Source organism: Pinus tabuliformis, chromosome 6 (assembly GCF_031772625.1).
Source record: "Pinus tabuliformis cultivar Carrire ecotype Pingquan chromosome 6, CPIR1, whole genome shotgun sequence".
NCBI classification, from domain to species: domain Eukaryota; kingdom Viridiplantae; phylum Streptophyta; class Pinopsida; order Pinales; family Pinaceae; genus Pinus; species Pinus tabuliformis.
The window spans coordinates 535,387,164-535,406,816 of NC_142292.1; the positions used below are offsets into that span (position 1 = coordinate 535,387,164).

Genomic DNA, 19,653 nt, shown 5'->3' on the forward strand with positions numbered 1-19,653 from the left:
TTAATGGCCTAACAGACACACCAGTTGGCCTTCCTGGCGCTGCTGTCAGCGGGAAAAACGTGCCAATCCCCTTCTACTCAGAAAAAATCATCTGAGTCCGAGCCAGGTGTTCTGCAGTCCACCTGCTCAATTGAGCACAAAGCTCTCGTGTACACACAGCCACAAAGGCAAGCTTGTCAAACAATGTGTTGACATCCACGATTCCAGCCACAAAGGCACCTCAAGCCACATAGGCGATTCAGCCACAAAGGCAAACTGGCCACAAAGGCACTTCAGTCACAAAGACTATATAGATGGTTTCTGGCTCACCACCAACCATCACTTTACAGTGACAAAAGATGGTTTCAGGCTGACCATAAACCATTACAAAGTGGTTTTAAGATCACCACGAACTTTCAGATGCCTTTAAAAATCTTACATCTGATTCCACATTTTGGAGTTTCTGGGTACATACAATGACTATTACAATAACATACTAGGGAGTCTATTCCACAAGCCACACTAACTCAAACAAACATCTACTTTGCTGTCCACCATAAACATTGTCGCCGCTGCTTTGCCTCATCTGTTCATTGTTCACATCTTGGGCATCCTTCTTGGAACTCCATGTTTATCCTGTCATTCGTTAGAGTCGCGAATTCTAACAAAATGACTTCATATTGAGGTCGCGAATCTCAATATGTATACAAATTTCCAAGACTATTTTGCCTTTACACATACCCAAAAAAAAAAATACACTACCTCAATCAACGATTCACCATCCCCTGCAGGCTACCCGGCTGAAGCCCCTTATCAAAATCAACTGATTTGACATAATATGGCACTTCGTAGTCCTTAGTAACTTTGCGGAATTGATAAGTATGAGCCTTTTGCAGCGAGTAGAGGGGTTTTCTGCTACTTGAATTCTCACGACTTCTTCATCGCTAGTATAGTTTCCCTGATCTGTCCTGCGAGCTTCTCTTTGTTGGCGCCAGCAAAATCGGGCCTCGCCATCAATGTGACTAGGAGCTTAGACTCCGCTGTGACGAGGTCCCATTCGTACCAGGGGTTTAGTGAAGAAAGTCCTGCGAATTGGAGCTCCTCTCACGGTTCCGCGTGACAAAGCCCAGCAGGGACAGGTACAAGAAATTGTCCGCACTGTGGAAGGGCCTGTTGCGGGCCTCCTCGCCCACCCAGTGTTCAATTACCAGGCCTCCCGTGCCCTCCACCGATACCTTTACGCATTCCCCCACAGTCTCGTCCAGATCTTGGAGGGAGTCCAGAATAAATCTCGACATTGAATCCGGCCCCAACTTCTGCAGCTCACAGGGATCCGCCGGGTCGTGAATCTCCGGTGTCAGAATGTCTGATGCCATGGTCACTGAGGTTGTCGTTTCGAAGTCCTCTGTCACGGATCTGGAAGTGAGAAACAACAATGGAAATGAGGGGTTTGGGCTTGGGCTATATTTATCGCCGCAGTGGTAACAGAAATGCCATCGATCTCCCATCTACCCATCCGAAGAGATTGTTTGCTGCAAACAATGAGATCTCAGCCTCAACGCACAGGTCGAGCAGACTCAGATCTGATGATAATAAACCCACCAAATACGTCCTCACACCAAAACACAATTCATTGCGGACTTAAGATTGCCAGCCTTATAGCCAGTGCGCACTACTCGATGTCGATAGACAATATGAACACCTTTCTATTGCCATTTTTGAACTTCTGCCGCAATCAGAAATTGCACCTCCACGTCGTCCGAATCATCAAGAACTTGCACAAGCATATGGTCTTTTGGCCAATCCAGATTACAGACTGCAGCAATAGATTGTTGATAAACCTCTCTTTCGTTGCACATCGGCATCTGGACAAGGACCATCGGATAAGCTGCATTGTCTCCCTGCTCCAAATCAGCTGCATCTCCCAACTCACATTTGGGAACTGGCTTGATCTTCTTCAGTTTAATCCAAAAACAACCAACGCATAACAGGGCTCGATCCGCCGACTGGATAAGGAACAATATGATGCACACATTGGCCAAATACTGAAGAGGAGGAGCTAGATAATTCGCTCGGGTATAAAGCCATCCTGAATATATAGATTGCAGAAGGCCATTTATGCTTAGAGATGGGGGAATATGCAGATTTGGCCGGCTGAAATGCCACCCCTTCCAATAAGCCAATAGCTCAAACCCTAACAAGAAAATGGAAGCTATAAGAAAACACCTGATAACTCTGTAAAGCTTGCTTTTCTGAGAAGACTTCCCTGATTCATCAGAAGGTGCAGTGAAACGTCTTCTGACTGAAGCAAAAAGTGCCCAAACTCCATTGGCAAGCCAAGCCAGGCATCTCTCTCCCGACTGGCAGACACACCACGGTTGCAAGATCCATCGATATGCAACATCCACGCACCAGCAGATCCATCAACATTCAGATCTGCCTCAACACTTGCCAATGCCGCCAGCTTGACTATGCTGCACCACCGGAATGAAAAATGGACAAACAAATGAAACGTAAATTGAGGAACAAATAATAATCAAACTCTTAATTTTCCCTTTGAGCGACACCAGATTCTTGTGCCGCAGCTGCCCAACAGCCGCGAGCTCGGCCTCAAAGGTCTTCTCCAGGGTGCTGCACTTGCCGTTCTCGGAAAGACATTTCATGGCCACAATAGAGCCATCGCTGGAAGCCCCGATACGAGTTTGACTTACCTGAAGCATCCCATCTTGACATCTCCCTTGACGGAGCAGCTGCTGACGAAGGGCTTGTACGTTTCAGGTTTATGGAACCTTCGAATAACCCGGTGCGTTGTTTCTCTGAATATTTACGGACGAGCACTGCTTTTCTTCCTTTCCAACCTGGTGGTTGTAGTACTTGTTTATCAAACTGAGGAGCCTGCATATGTTTTGTTGGGCAACCAGAATTTTGATTTCAATCTCTGGACAGATTTTAATCAATTCAGCTCCGCGGCCTTTGAACAGTGCCACGCAACCTCAATCAACCACGCACCAACAATTCTGCAGATGGAGACCTCCTGCAATGCAATTCTCCTCCCGTGGTTGTCGGCAGTCAACAACGTTTTCTTCTCCGCTGCCGCTGATCTCACAAATCTGCTGCTCCTCTACGATGGGCAGATTCACCATTGCCTGATCACCCTCTGATCATCCAGAGATCCACCAAGAGATACAGCCAAGCGGTGGGGGAATACCAAGATCATTGCATCATTAATCAACAAAAAACAATCGTCTCCTGACGAAATGGTGTGAAACGCGCCACTAGTTGACCAGCTGCTTACCACGCCTCCAGGCAAGCAATTTCAGCAAGAAATTTCGGCCTCCAGCAAGAAATTTCTGCCTCCAGCACGTCTGCTTCAACGACCTCAAGAAATTTCGCTTCCTGCGCAGTGTGTGGATCTGCTTCAACGACCTCCACGCCAGGGCTGGCCTTGATCAAGCAATTTTTGCAAAAGCTCACGACGCAGCCTTTGAGATTTCAGGACGTAGCCTTCACACTCATCCTCCACGGCAGTCCGATCTCTGCTGCCCCAATCGACCGCTGCGATTTCTTTACTCAGCCAGCTACACTAACAGCCGAAAAGGAAAATCGCGGCCTTCTCAGACTGCAGCCCAAAACAACAGCAAAAAAAACGCAGCACTAGAACTGCTTTCTGATGGACAAACAAAAACTTTAATAAAGTTATACGCAGTAATTTATTTCTCAATTATTTCCGTCAGCCCAGGAGGGGCCAGTCCCTCACAGGCTCTGATACAAAGATAAAATTAGAGACACTCAAAAATATATTCTATTCTATTGTTGAATGAGGAAATTACACATATTTATACAATCAATAGTCTTAAGATAGGAATGCTATCTTAGACGTACAGTAGTTTGGTTGAGAGATTCTCTCAACCACACACTAAACTAGGAGAAACTATATTATGGCTTATTCCTATTATGTAGGAACAAACTCCTCAAATAGAAAAAATACAACCATAGACAAGTAGGAATTAATTATTTCCAACTGCCTGGTTGTATTATCTTGGGGGATCTAGGGTGGACTATAATGCTCCAGGCCTCTGGTGCACTACAATGACTTACAGTGCTGATGGAACAAGGTAAAATGTTAACTTAGAATGGTGTTTAGTTTGTAAAGTCTCTTCATGTGGATCTGACTTTTACTTTATCCAATTTTCTATATTTGCTCTGTCAAGATTATTTATGATTATTTATGAAGTATATAATCATTTGCATTTTTTATTAGGCTCTTTTTTGAAGTATATAATCATTTGTATTTTTTATTAGGCTCTTCTCCTGTGGAACAAGTAAAGTTGGTGATTCATACCTGGTTGAGTGGAATTGAAAGTGAGGGAACAATCAAGCGGACATATTCTAGTTTTAGGAAGAGTTCCTTAGGTGTTGTGCAATTTGATACAACCAGGAATAGATTCTTGGCAGTTGATGATGAATTTCAAATAAAGTTTTGGCACATTATTTATGATTATTTATGAAGTATATAATCATTTGCATTTTTTATTAGGCTCTTTTTTGAAGTATATAATCATTTGTATTTTTTATTAGGCTCTTCTCCTATGGAACAAGTAAAGTTGGTGATTCATACCTGGTTGAGTGGAATTGAAAGTGAGGGAACAATCAAGCGGACATATTCTAGTTTTAGGAAGCGTTCCTTAGGTGTTGTGCAATTTGATACAACCAGGAATAGATTCTTGGCAGTTGATGATGAATTTCAAATAAAGTTTTGGCACATGGATAACATCAATATGTGCAATTTGATACAACCAGGAATAGATTCTTGGCAGTTGATGATGAATTTCAAATAAAGTTTTGGCACATGGATAACACCAATATCCTCAACAATTGATGTTGAGGGTAGTTCGGTAAGAAATTATTTTTGAAGATGAGGATGGTTTATTTTCAGTTTGAGAGGAGTTTCTAACACATTATTTTGAGTTTTCTTGATCACATCTCAATGCATAATCTTTGCTTTATTTCCAAAAAGGTCCAGGCTAGTCCTCACCTTCGTTTCAGTGAAGATGGTTCCCTGCTGGCAGTCATAACGAATGACAATGGCATAAAGATCTTAGCCAACACAGAGGGGAATGACAATGGCATAAAGATCTTAGCCAACGCAGAGGGATTTCGCTTAATTCGCATGCTGGGGAGTAGACCCTTTGAGGGAACGAGGGTGCTACCAGAGATAATGGAAACAAAGGTAGATTGTTTCTTCCATGCATATTTACTATGTACACAAACTGCTAATTAATGGCAAAGTTTAAACTCTAACTAAATCATTTTTACTATGTAGACTTCAATTGCGAATGTCATGCCTTCTGCAGTTACTGCTCCTGGTTCCCTTAGCGGTGCTATAACGTTCGGACAGACTTCCACCTGCATTGTCAAATGACCTATTTTGTAAGAGCTTTCTCAAAGAATTGTTTCTTTAGAATCTAGCCTATTTGTCTAGCCATATTCAGTTTAGTTGGTTACATGTATCTTATCATTTTCTAAACTTTCACTCCAGAATTCAGATATTGTTGCTTTCAAGATTTTGTTCTTTTCCCCTTTCAAATGCTCTATTAGCCATTATTTTCGAATATCTTTAATAGGAATAGGATGATATTATCAATGAATTCTATCAATTATCTGACACTCTAGACAACATGTGTGCAGAGTAGTATAGACAGCAGTCAAACTGCTTCTAGATGAGGTCACAGACAAGAGCAAGAACTGGCAATTGACTGAGATCATTGATTCGGTTCAGTGTAGGTCTCTGAGGTTGCCTGACACTATGCATGCGAGCAAGGTACGCAATTGTCCTTTTATTAAAAAAAATAAAAATAAATAAATAAATAGGCTGACATTACAATTTTATGTGCTACAAATTCTGTCGATATTGATCCAAACAAGTAATGTGCTATTTCTTGCAGGTGGTAAAACTGATATACACCAATTCCGGTGTTGTTGTTTTAGCACTGACATCCAATGCTCTCTCCATAAGCTATGGAAATGGCCGCGGAGTGACGGGAATCCATCAGGAAAGGTGGGGTTCTTTAGTAGTTGTTATTTGTTTCCTTTTCATTTTAGCTTGTTTTATTTTTTTATTTGTTAGTTATAATTTTGGATATATAATTTGCAGCTGTATTTTATATGTAGTAATGATTGACGAGTAAGTAAGATTTAGTATTTTGTTCCACCGTCTACAGCGAGTATTCCCAGGGAGTATTCCACCACAGGCAGCCAGCGAGTGGGATTGTTATGAATAATGACTTGGCGATACAAATCTAGAAGAAGACGCTGCTTGTATAGCTTACTGAGAATGATTCCTATATGATGTCTACTTCCGGTGGCAAGGTCTCCTTATTCAATATGATGTCAGTTAAGGTAAGAGAGCCTTTTACCTAAAGAGCAGTTTCATTTCAATGTTTCCGATGATATATAATATTTCACTTTTGATACATTGGTCTGCTTAGGGTTTATTATCTAATGTCTCACCTTTAACTTTCAAATTATGAGGGTAACGGGGTTCACTTCAAATTATGAGCGTAACGGGGTTCACTTCAGGATCATTCTAGGTTCTTGTGTAATGTTCCTCGCTATAGGCTAAGAATTCAAAGGCTCCCAATTTATCTAAATCACTGGTTTCATGGAATACTAATTAATGATTCATTGCAGTTCATGACAGCTTAGCTACATTTCTGGCTGTCCACCCTCAGCACAATAACATCATTGCAATTGGCATGGAGGATTCGTCAATTCAAATATACAATGTTCGAGTTGATGGGGTGCTGCCTATGAACATATCTTTGAATTTAAAATTCTGTTATTTTTTCTTCATTGTGCCGTTTTATCAAAAATGATCAAGTGGCGTGCTCTGAACTTGCTGCAATTTTTATAGGTAAAAACAAAGCTCAAAGGCCACTGAAAGAAAATCGCAGGCCTGACTTTTTCACATGTTTTGAATGTGTTAGTATCTTTTGGAGCTGATGCCCAGGTACATGGTTTCTTTTATTATTATATGTAGTCTGACTCCGTGATGTTCACTTTAAAGTTTACATAAATTTACCGAGTAGAAATGTTAATGTTCTCACAACCACGTCTTTTGGCAGTTATGTCTCTGGGGCATAGATGGTGGGACAAGCGAAAGTCAAAAGTTGTACCAGTACAGCCAGGAAGATCATCACCACCCGTGGGGAGTGGGGATACAAGAGTACAGTTTCATAAGATCAAATTCATTTCTTGGTTGTGCATGAGAGCCAGCTTGCTATATATGATGCTACTAAGTTGGAGCGCTTGCGCTATGTAATTACTTGTAAGCGGTGTTGAATTCAAACATAGACAGTTATATAATGTCACTTACCTTCTGTATCTGATTGGATGACCTTGTTACATGGTTGCATTGCAGTGGTCTCCTCATGATTCCCTATTTGTTCCTATGTCAAAGTGCTATATACTCATGTGACAGCTCCCTAGTTTATGCGAGCTTCTGTGATGGTGCAGTTGCAGTGTTTGATTAAGAAAACTTGAGGCTTCACTGTCGCATTGCACCCTCTGCATATTATTCATTTACCATCGGGAATGAACAGGTAAATGAGCTCCTTCATTCTGCCATGGTTGATACATCTATTTTTCAGATTTGCCTTTTGACAAGGCATATTATAATTTAATTTATTGATCAGCATATTATTCATTTACCATCGGGAATGAACAGGTAAATGAGCTCCTTCATTCTGCCATGGTTGATACATCTATTTTTCAGATTTGCCTTTTGACAAGGCATATTATAATTTAATTTATTGTGTCGATCAATATCGACAGAATTTGTAGCACATAAAATTGTAATGTCAGCCTTTAATATTTTTTTTTTATAATAGAAGGACGATTGCATACCTTGCTCGCATGCATTGTGTCAGGCAACCTGAGAGACCTACACTGACCCGAATCAGTGATCTCAGTCAATTTCCAGTTCTTGTCACAAGTGCGTGTCCACAATTTGATCTGCTGAAAACTTCCCGTGCTGCAATCCAACTAACTTCATTGTCGATAGCTCACTTGCAATACATTTTGCCCATTGTACTGTAAGACGACGTCTTGACTTGTCCCTCACGTAACCCCAATGAAAATGCTACGGCTGAGTATCCCTACATTCACCTAATAACCGAACCCCATGGCTGAGATTCTGTTGGGATTGTTGATAGTGCCTCTCGCATTCCACCAAAATGTGAACCGTGAAGGCTAGTCACCACTTAAATCCATCACATCAGCACGTGTAGCCAATCCACCCTTCTTGATGTGCGGAAGTTGACCTATCAGTGGACTCTCCTTCACATATATATGCACACTCTAAAGGGAAGGAAGTGGAAATTAGCTACGCTAGCACTATCAGTAGCACTGGGGGTGCGCCTGTAACAACTCTGAAATCAAACAATTACTATATAGCCTGGTAGAACAAATGGATTCCTTGAACATGTGAGAATATTTCATTTCTGGTTTATTTAAAATGTTTTTAAGACTGAATCTTGGTTGTTTATATTCATTGTAACCAATAATTGACATCTGATATTCATTATAGCCTATATATATATGAAAACATGTTGAAGCCGTGATCATTTTATGTAACCCAAAACGATGACCTTTGGATATTTTCATCTACTATAGTTGATACACTGGTGTTGAATACTTGTTGCTTGCAATTGGCATGGAGGATTCATCAATTCAAATATACAGTGTTCGAGTTGATGAGGTGCTGCCTGTGAATATATCTTTGAATTTAAAATTCTGTTCTGTTTTCTTCATTGTGCTGTTTTATCAAAAATGATCTCAGTGACGTGCTCTGAACTTGCTACAATTTTTATAGGTGAAAACAAAGCTCAAAGGCCACCGAAAGAAAATCACAGGCCTGACTTTTTCACGTGTTTTGAATGTGTTGGTATCTTTTGGAGCTGATGCCCAGGTATATGGTTTCTTTTATTATTATATGTACTCTGACTCCGTGATGTTCACTTTAAAGTTTACATAAATTTACCGATTTGAAATGTTCATGTTCTCACAACGACGTCTTTTGGCAGTTATGTCTCTGGGGCATAGATGGTGAGACAAGCGAAAGTCAAAAGTTGTACCAGTACAGCCAAGAAGATCATAACCACCAGTGGGGAGTGGGGGACACGAGAGTACAGTTTCATAAGATCAAATTCATTTGTTGGTTGTGCATGAGAGCCAGCTTGCTATATATGATGTTTCTAAGTTGGAGCGCTTGCGCTATGTAATTACTTGTAAGCTGTGTTGAATTCAAACATAGACAGTTATATAATGTCACTTACCTTCTGTATCTGATTGGATGACCTTGTTACATGGTTGCATTGCAGTGGTCTCCTCATGATTCACTATCTGTTCCTATTTCAAAGTGCTATATACTCATGTGACAGCGTCCTAGTTTATGCGAGCTTTTGTGATGCTGCAGTTGGAGTGCTTGATTAAGAAAATTTGAAGCTTCACTGTCGCATTGCACCCTCTGCATATTATTCATTTACCATCGGGAATGAACAGGTAAATGAGCTCCTTCATTCTGCCATGGTTGATACATCTATTTTTCAGATTTGCCTTTTGACAAGGCATATTATAATTTAATTTATTGTTTGGTTATTTATGCAGTAGTAATGCCTATCCTCTAGTCGTTGCGTCATTGCATCACATCCATCCAAACCGAATCAATTTTCTCTTAGAATAAGAGATGGAGGAGTTCATGTTATTGAGCCTTCAGAGTAAGAAGGGAAATGGGGTGTTGGACCACCCCATATAATGGAATTGTCGGATCAAATCCAACATGAAGTAACCAAGGTTCGGAGCCACCCTCAAGGTAGTTCAAAGGAAACATTAGAACAATTTGAAGTACACAGTACTAATTCGTGTCTATCAATTCTTTATTTACAAGAATATGCCATGAATAATGGTAGCGTCTTGTCAGTGAAATGCCTCACTTGTGTGTTCCAGTTGTTGAGGCATTCTATCAGTGAAATGCCTCACTTGTGTGTACCACCTTCAAGGTAGTTCAAAGGAAACATTAGAACAATTTGAAGTACACAGTACTAATTCGTGTCTATCAACTCTTTATTTACAAAAATATACCATGAATAATGGTAGCTTCTTGTCAGTGAAATGCCTCACTTGTGTGTTCCAGTTGTTGAGGCATTCTATCAAGATTGTAATTTTCATCATATATTGTTCAACGCACATCTCACACTTGTGTTCCAGTGGTTGAAGCATTCTAACAAGATTGTAATTTTTATCAGATATTGTTCAGCACTGTAGATGGAGGATAAGCAACTGTAAATGATACTAAATGAGTATCTAGGTGCAGTAAAAATTTGAAGTCCGTCATTGGAGCATAATTCATGGATATTCTTTCCGAGAGTATCTTTGTGTCTATTTTTAAACCCTTTTTTTGAACCACATGAGTTTTTTTCATATGTTCATGTGCATTCGGACCAACCTGGTTTATGCGGAAGCTTTGTCATTGTTTATTTCCTTTCAGATCAATATATCGGCAAAAAGAAACCACTCCCATCAGCCCACCAACCCGCTAGTAATAAAAGCAGCACGAGGTACAGGAGACATATGATCAGCCCCAGCAATCGAAAGAAATCAATAGGTCGGGCAGCTATAGGTTTTCATGATCCTACAACTAAGCTTATAGCGATACATTTTCATCGCTCGTGCAAGCCTGATTAGCCAACTCTTCCCCTCTGTTCTTGCATGATGCGTCTCATCTACATGGATCTGCTTATGTAATTTTTCTGTATCCTTCCTCCGAGGTTCCTTATCCTCGAGTTTTTGTGTTCCATGTCTCCAGACTTTCCTGTCTCATCAGCTTGATATGTACTATTTTGTTTATATTATATAGACTCAATATAATATAATTTAGCTTTTTCTTTCTGAAAAAAACCAAGCTCACAACGTTTCATTTTGGTGAACAATCAGACCAGCCGTATGGGTTGCTGGTGGTTCTCGATCTTGAAGTGTAGGTGGTGTGGGAATATTATATTTATTAACCGAATCAGCATTTCTTGAAGTGTAGGTGGTGTGGGAATATTATATTTATTAACCGAATCAGCATTTTAACATTTTTGGGTTGAATGCCATTGGAACTCAGATTGAAATAATGCAATTGAGGAAACATTAATTATGCACGAGTTTTTGCAATTGACTCAATGAACTTTTTTCCTATTGGATGACTATTGTTTTAATCATATTGACACATATCGGACGCATATTTGCTGAAAGCAAGAATCTTTCAATTTATGGGATAATGTTCATGTTTTTCATTTTCATTGCTACAATCTGTGTGTTTTGTTTTTGATGGACTCTCTAAGGTGTTTGATGACTATTGTTTTAATCATATTGACACATATTTGCTGAAAGCAAGAAGACTCTTTCAGTTGAAAGCAAGAAGACGCTTTCAGTTTATGGGATAATGTTCATGTTTTTCATTTTCATTGCTGCAACCTGTGTGTTTTGTTTTTGATGGATTCTCTAAGGTGAGAGATCCTTCCTTTACAAGTTGTAATATGTCTTGTAATATCTCACATCATTTTGGATATCAATTTAATAGGAGTTCACTTATGCCAATGCCATTGGTAGTTGCCAGATTTTATGCTATTCAAGACACTTGCATGCTTATGCTATTTTATGCTATTCAAAACACTTGCATGCTTAGCGCTGCCCATGTTTGCTATGGGCCATTGTTTCTCTTCTACACTAGTTAACCCACACTCCAAATGGAAATAATGTCAAAAATTCAAGACACTTGCATGCTTATGCTATTTTATGCTATTCAAAACACTTGCATGCTTAGCGATGCCCATGTTTGCTATGGGCCATTGTTTCTCTTCTACACTAGTTAACCCACTAACCCACACTCCAAATGGAAATAATGTCAAAAATAAGCATGCTATTTTATGCTATTCAAAACACTTGCATGCTTAGCGCTGCCCATGTTTGCTATGGGCCATTGTTTCTCTTCTACACTAGTTAACCCACACTCCAAATGGAAATAATGTCAAAAATTCAAGACACTTGCATGCTTATGCTATTTTATGCTATTCAAAACACTTGCATGCTTAGCGATGCCCATGTTTGCTATGGGCCATTGTTTCTCTTCTACACTAGTTAACCCACTAACCCACACTCCAAATGGAAATAATGTCAAAAATTTTAAAATCATTTAACTGGGAACATTGATACCATCTACATGTTTACAGCTGGAGATTTTGATTTTGATTTACTGCATTGTTTCTTTTTCTTCACTTGTACACAACTTACAACTTTCAAATGGAAATAAAATAATGTCCTTGCACTCAGTCATGAGTACCCTTGACTACCCTTTAGTTGGTGGATATTTTAAGAGAATAATGTCCTTGCACTCAGTCATGAGTACCCTTGACTACCCTTTAGTTGGTGGATATTTTAAGAGATTTAGACACGTAATCTTAATTGATGAAACCCCTTGACTACCCTTTAGTTGGTGGATATTTTAAGAGATTTAGACACGTAATCTTAATTGATGAAACGTTGATTACTATTGATAAGGTTTAACATTCAAATGGAAATAGAATAATGTCCTTGTGCTCAGTCATGAGTACCCTTTAGTTGGTGGATATTTTAAGAGATCTAGACACATAATCTTAATTGATGAAACGTTGATTACTATTGATAGGGTTTAGCAAGATTTTTTTTATTGCTCATTAAATTCTTTTGAATATATGGAAAAGGTGGATATTTTAAGAGATTTAGACACATAATCCTAATTGATGAAACGTTGATTAATATTATAGGGTTTAGCAAGATTTTTGTAATTGATGAAACGTTGATTACTATTATAGGTTTAGCAAGATTTTTGTGATTTTTGTAATTGATGAAACGTTAATTACTATTATAGGGTTTAGCAAGATTTTTGTATTGCTCATGAAATTTTTCTGAATATATGGAAAAGCAAAGCTAAATTTCATAATCACGAATCAATGCTTTCAACTCATATTTAATTGAACATTGATTTTCATTTCATTGGATTTTATTGACATTAATTTTCATTTTATTGGAATTTTATTAAAGATTTTATTGACATTAATTTTCATTTTATTGGAATTTTATTAAAAATCCTAAAGGAGGGTTTTTTTGTCTTCCCTTTTCATGAAAAAAAAAACATGCAAGTTTTTAGAATGTGTTGATTGTGTTATTGTTATAAGTAATTTTTATCGAGCAAAATTTTTGTGAAGATAGACAAGATAGATGCTTATAAAAATTGGAAAACTTGATTTAAAATAGTTGTTTCAATGTAGGGAAGAGATTGCAAACGTGTTCTACATAATGGATAGGGCAATGCATAACAAAATGATAAAATCGTCAATGTTTGCTTTCTTGTCATGCAGATACATTTTTACATTGTACAATGAATAGTTTTTGCAAATTATTTGTCAACTTTCACAACCTATCAAAGCTTTATCAAAATTGGTTTGGAAATTATAGGTTTAAAACATTTAATTTTTACATTGTACAATGAATCGTTTTTGCAAATTATTTGTCAACTTTCACAACCTATCAAAGCTTATCAAAATTGGTTTGGAAATTATAGGTTTAAAACACTTAACTATTTATGAACAGTACTTTCTTTCTTGTTATGCAGATACATTTTTACATTTTAAAATGAATAATTTTTGCAAATTATTTGTCAACTTTCACAACTTATCAAAATTCTGGTTTGGGAATGGTATTTTCTTGTTATGCATATACATTTTTACATTGTACAAATTATTTGTCAACTTTCACATTTTTACATTTTTGCAAATTATTTGTCAACTTTCACAACCTATCAAAGCTTATCAAAATTGGTTTGGAATTTATAGGTTTATGAACGGTATTTTCTTGTTATGCAGATACATTTTTATATTTTACAATACTATCAAAATGCCTATGCTTATCAAAATTGGTTTGGAAATTATAGGTTTAAAACGCTTAGCTAGTTATGAATGGTATAATATCGCTTTTCATCTTTAAATAATAGAGATGGTTTGGAAATTATAAGTTTAAATAGCAGATGGTTAGCAGATGGTTTGGAAATTATAAGTTTAAAACACTTCGCTATTTATGAATGGTATAATATCTCTTTTCATCTTTAAATAATAGAGGAAATTATTAGAAAACTATTATTAGAAAATTTAGAAGTTCAAATAGAATGAAATTTCTTGAGTTTTAATAATAGATGAATGGTATAATATCTCTTTTCATCTAGGAAATTATTAGAAAATTTAGAAGTTCAAATAGAATGAAATTTCTTGAAGTATTTAGGAAATGTATAAGAATTTTAATAATATATAAAGTATTTGAGTTTTAATAATAGATGAAGTATTTAGGAAATGTATAAGAATAATTTCTTGAATTTTAATAATATATAAAGTATTTAAGAAATGCTTGAATTTTAATAAAATTAAATAATATATAAAGTATTTTGTATTTATGAAATGTATAAAAAGTATAATTTCTTGAATTTTAATAAAATTTTAAAATTCAATAATATATAAAGTATAATTTCTTGAATTTTAATAAAATTCAATAATATATAAAGTATATAAAGTATTTAAGAAATGTATAAATTAATTTCTTGAATTTTAATAAAATTCAATAATATATAAAGTATATAAAGTATTTAAGAAATGTATAAAAATAATTTCTTGAATTTTAATAAAATTCAATAATATATAAAGTATTTTGTATTTATGAAATGTATAAAAAGTATTTGTGACCTATGGTCACCTTAATAAACAAAATATAAATAAATGTGAAGTATCTCCTACCTTAATAAACATAAAATATAAATAAATGTGAAGTATTTAGGAGATGTATAAGAATAATTTCTTGAATTTTAATAATATATAAAGTATTTAGGAAATGTATAAAAATAATTTCTTGAAGTTTAAAAAGTATTTTGTATTTAAAGTATTTTGTATTTATGAAATGTATAAAAAGTGTTTGTGATAGGTCACCTTAATAAACATAAAATATAAATAAATTGAATAAAATATAAATAAATTGAACATAAAATATAAATAAATTGAATAAAATATAAATAAATTGAATAAGAAGATTAACTTATTTTTATAATAAATATAAATAAATTAAATAAAAAGATTAACTTATTTTTATAATAAAATTGTTGATATTATAATTTCTTGAATTTTAATAATATATAAAGTATTATTTATTTATGAAATAATAAACATAAAATATAAATAAGTATTTTGTATTTATGAGATGTATAAAAAGTGTTTGTGCTAGGTCACCTTAATAAACATAAAATATAAATAAATTGAATAAAATATAAATAAATTGAACATAAAATATAAATAAATTGAATAAAATATAAATAAATTGAATAAGAAGATTAACTTATTTTTATAATAAATATAAATAAATTAAATAAAAAGATTAACTTATTTTTATAATAAAATTGTTGATATTATAATTTCTTGAATTTTAATAATATATAAAGTATTATTTATTTATGAAATAATAAACATAAAATATAAATAAAAAGATTAACTTATTTTTTATTAATAATAAAATTGTTGATACTAATTTAAAATACTATATAAATTATTTGGAAAAAAAAACATATTCATATAAATATAATTGGATTAAGTAATATCATATTATTGTCCGATTTAGATTACACTAAGTAGATTGCACTAAGCAGTTGGAAAAACTTAAAACTTAACTTTTTCATCCAAGTGATATTTTTTGCACTTTTAATAGAAAAAAAGTTTTAAGTAACATCACTTCACCTTCAAGTATATTAAAAACTTTCAGAAAAAAAATTGGCTCACCTTCAATCTTATTAAAAACTTAACTAAAAAAATATTGCAAAATAATAATAATAATAATAATACAACATAGAAATATCAATTATTATATTCTAATTTTTTTATTTAACAATAATATAATTGAGACAGACATAACATTAGTTCCTTTATCTTCTTTTATTACTTAGAATTCATGCTTTAGTTACCTTATCTTCTTTTGTTACTTAGAATTCATGCTTGTATTATAAAATTAATCATTCAATTACAATGTTTTAATTTTTGTCGCATATAATGAAGCACCTTTTATGTGAATTAAAATATGATTTAAGATGAATGATCAAGTGAACTTTAGCCCCTAAGTGCAACAATTTTATATTAGAATTTTACAATTGGTTTGGGTTGCATAGTTCATAATAATATTGTATCTTGCAATGGATTAGAATGCTAATTTTACAATTGATATAGGTTACATAGTTCATAATAATAATGTATCTTGCAATGGATTAGAATGCTATTTGAATTGAGCTATCGAGTCAACACTATGCTTAAATAAAGTAGAATTATAAAAATTGACATTTCGAAAATACACATTTCATTTCTTCGAAGGAAAATTAAAGTTAATATTATAAAATTATATTTTTTCAAGGAAAAATCATAGTTTTCATTGAGGTGAATATACATTTTTAAAGTACATGCCAAAAAATTAATTTTATATGCAAAATAATCACCCATCATATAAAAAGACCCATAAAATAAATACATATCATCTGATAAATAATATATCATCAAACTCTAGCTATTTGGAACATCAAAATTTAACTGAAAAGGTTACCAAAATGCTAATAATATCAAGAAGACTGATAAACCATTTGTGTGCCTCCTGTTGAAGTAATTTGTGTTTGCTAGTATTTTGTATATGTCTCTGATAATTATTCTTGGATCTTCCAAAGTCCCCCTCTCCTATCCAGCACCAACCTTGGAAAGAGCACCTGCAATAGAGTTCCTTTCCCTATACATATGAACACATGAAATTTGATAATAAAAAAAAACCTTCAGCCTCAAAATTTCCACGAGAATAAGAAACAATATGTGAGTGTATCTCATTAAACCATTTAATAACAAAAGAGCCTCCAAATATCTAGTCTTCTATGTTCATCATTGAACATAGTTTTCAATAGATATTCTAACATCATTTTCAATAGCAAATAACAATAACAGCTGGAAACAATATGTGAGTGTATCTCAATAAACCATTTAATAACAATCAAAGAGCCTCCAAATATCTAGTCTTTTATGTTCATCATTTTCAATAGATCTTCTAACATCATTTTCAATAGCAAATAACAATAACAGTTTGAAAGGAATTAGCTCTACGCGGTTACTTTAAGTGGTTTTCAAATAAGTATAAAATTGCTTCGCCACCACATCTTCCATTTCAAGTTTAATAGTAGGTATGCATATTAATGTTGTGTAATCAACATATTTAATTTATAAATGCATTTCAAAATGTCATTTCAAAATTTTATCATAAATTGCTCCACCACCACATCCTCCATTTAAAGAGTTTTAAAGAGTTTTCAAGTTTAATAGTAGGTATGCATATTAATGTTGTGTAATTAACATATTTAATTTATAAATGCATTTCAAAATGTCATTTCAAAATTTTATCATAAATTGCTCCACCACCACACCCTCCATTTAAAGAGTTTTGTGATAATAGTAAGTATATATATTATATATATTAATGTTTTGTAATCAACATATTCAATTTAAAAGTACATTTCAAAATTTAATCATAAATTGAATAAATTTATTTAATCATAAATTGAAAAACTAAATTTATTGCTAATTGAAAAATGCTTATGCAACCAAATGAAAAGTATTTATATTATTATTATCACATTAAAATAACCTTACTGAAAATAACTATGTCAAATAGATGAATATCAAAATTATGATATTTTGAATAGATGCATGATTATGGTGTTTTGAATAGATGAATACCAAAATTATGATGTTTTGAAAACATCATTTCAAAATTAATCATAAAAACTAAAATTTATTGCTACCTGAAAAATGCTTGATATAACTAAATGAAAAGTATTTATATTATTAAGATCAGATTAAAATGACATTACTAAAAATAATTGTCAAATAAATGAATATCAAAATTGTGATGTTTTAAATAGATGAATACCAAAATTATGAAGTTTTGAAAATGTCATTTCAAAATTTAATCATAAATTGAAAAAATAAAATTTATTGCTAATTGAAAATGCTTGATATAACCAAATGAAAAGTATTTATATTATTAATATCACATTAAAATGACATTACTGAAAATAATTGTGTCAAATAGACCAATATCAAAATTATGATGTTTTGAATAGATGAATACCAAAATTAGATTGTTTAGAGTATTATATGGTATTATTGTTTTTTATTTAAATGAAATGTTCCATGTGCATGAATTCTATTTCTCCCTCATATTGGCTTATCCCCAATCTATTGTCATTTTTTATTTTAAATAAGTTTAGCCTTTAATATCACTACCACAATGTCCCTGGGGAATTTCTAAAATTATTGCTCCATTCACCATGTTTGGTCACATTATTGCTTGTATACTATTTTCAAAAATTGTGTTTAGCCAACCACACCTATAGATTTGTTTGTTTGTTGGGTCACTATTGTAATATCTTGCCATGTTGCAATTGATAACATGCATTGAATGTAGATTAAAAGATAGTAGGGACAAAATATTGAACAAGTTAACGCTTTATTGGTGCAAGAAATATGATTAGATGGTGGATCCACAACACATAATTCATTTCCTCTATTGCAAGATCGATGGTCATTCAAGGTTGTGGCCATATGATCCATGAGCATGCAAATAGCACCGCCAACCTGTCATAAAATGAAAACTAAAACCCATACATTATAACTTCATTATGCACCGCAACCTATCATAAAATGAAAACTAAAACCCATACATTATAACTTCATTATGAGTGATCTCATTATTTCTCTAAACTTTATCTTAATTATAATAATAAAAACAAAAATCACTTCATTATGAGTGATCTCATTATTTCTCTAAACTTTATCTTAATTATAATAATAAAAACAAAAATCATAAAATGAATATTATTTCAACTTTATCTTAATTATAATAATAAAAACAAAAATCATAAAATATATTTTTAATACTTTGATGAGCTTAAAATACTTATTTTTTACTTCATTTCATTTGTATAACTGACTCTAATCCCCGTGCTGGTACCCAGCTAAAATACTAATTTTTTACTTCATTTCATTTGTATAACTGACTCTAATTCCCGTGCTAGTACCCAATTGGCAACTGGTAAAGTAGACCAGTATATTCACAAATCTTCTATTTTTTAATATTTTTTAAGCTTTTGTTACAGAGTATATCTTTTTTCAGACGAAAAAAATCAGCATGGTATTATATTGAGCAGATATAATGGGCAATGTTACAGAGTATATCATGGATAGTTTCTATCCTATTAATTTTGTCCGATTAATAGCCCCGAAAATATATAAGAATATTTGGGATCTGGGCTATATCTTTCAGGTATCTGTAGAAATGTTGAATCTCAGAGGAACAGCAAAAACAATGGAGGATGGCAAGATCAAAAAGTGTACCAATTTCGAAACGCACCTGTGAATTGCAAGAACGCTGGTGCTTGAAATGCAATATCCCACCGGCCACCAGTGCAAAATAGCACCGCCCATTGTAAGCATATATAAATATCAGCCATAATCCATGGGTTATTAACTTTGCACTGAA

At 34.0% G+C, this 19,653-nt stretch overlaps 1 pseudogene; it reads left to right on the top strand.

Annotated features, from left to right (window-relative positions):
• The first annotated feature begins 5,197 nt into the window (after positions 1–5,197).
• LOC149259643 (protein TOPLESS-like) lies at positions 5,198–9,690 on the top strand (annotated as a pseudogene).
• Positions 9,691–19,653: the final 9,963 nt, after the last annotated feature.